The sequence below is a fragment of the Corvus brachyrhynchos genome, unplaced genomic scaffold (genome assembly GCF_000691975.1).
Source record: "Corvus brachyrhynchos isolate BGI_N302 unplaced genomic scaffold, ASM69197v1 scaffold48, whole genome shotgun sequence".
Lineage (NCBI taxonomy): Eukaryota > Metazoa > Chordata > Aves > Passeriformes > Corvidae > Corvus > Corvus brachyrhynchos.
Genome location: NW_008240027.1, coordinates 4,203,576 through 4,204,528, shown reverse-complemented (window position 1 = coordinate 4,204,528; position 953 = coordinate 4,203,576). Strand labels below are relative to the sequence as shown.

The 953-nt window shown below is 49.1% G+C and overlaps 1 protein-coding gene across 1 annotated transcript in view; it reads left to right on the top strand.

The window, feature by feature from the left end:
* The window catches only part of RNF220 (ring finger protein 220), a 222,351-nt gene that overhangs the window by 150,109 nt on the left and 71,289 nt on the right, over nucleotides 1–953 (top strand). The window lies entirely within an intron of this gene.

Here is a 953-nt window from a genome sequence, read left to right as displayed (position 1 = left end):
CTTTCCCTTGAAAAGGAATAATTTTAAACACCTTTAACAAGAAAAGGGAGGAAATGGGTTTGTTTTTTTAACAAGGCATTTGGTTTATAAAAGGTAAAAAATTTGTTTCACACTTCATGTGATTGAAAAATTCAGGGTACTGCTGGAGGTGGAGAGGGGATGCAAATCTTTCCCATCATGCTTGTTCTTGCACAGCTTGAGGTGGTGCCAGGGCTGTGTCTCAGTGGGCAGCAGGGACTAATTCTGCTCTGTGACACCTCCTGAGGGTAGAGAGCAGAGCTGGGGGACAGGACACGGGACATCCTGTACCCTTGGTGAGCATCCCACAGTACATCCCCTCAGGGAAGTGGGGCTGTGTAGGAGGTGACACCCCAGCCCATCCACCCGTGGTCCCCAGGAACCGTAGCTGGAAGCAGAGCTGTGGCATTTGGAGTGACCTGATGGCAGTGGATAACTGTGTGTTTCCACCGTTTCAGGGCAGGGGGCAAAAGGCAGTGGCACTGGGAGAGGAGGGGGGCCATAGCCCCAGGAGAAAACACCTTCCTTCATCCCTGCTCATTTCATAACACCCAGCCATCTGCCAAATCAAGGCAGATTAAAGCCAGCCAAATTCAATTTTTCCCTGCTGGCACTGCAGCTCGGCATCTGGGGCTAAAGTGTCCCCGACAAAGCGAACATGACAGGCACATTGCTTTTTTGTCACATCTAGTACTGTGTTGATCTTCTAAAAGTCTCATAAAAATTTATTGATGTCTCCCATATTGCTGTGATTGAGAAGAAAGGAGCGCGGGTGTGCGGAGCCGGGTGCGCGCGCGCGGGCGAGCGTGTGTGTGTGTATATTAATGTTTCTGAAGTAGATCTGATTTGATATGTCTTGTTCTATTGTCAGCATCTGTTTAGCGAGGCTTTTTAATACTTTCTGGCTGCCGATCACTCATCCTTAGCCTGGGATG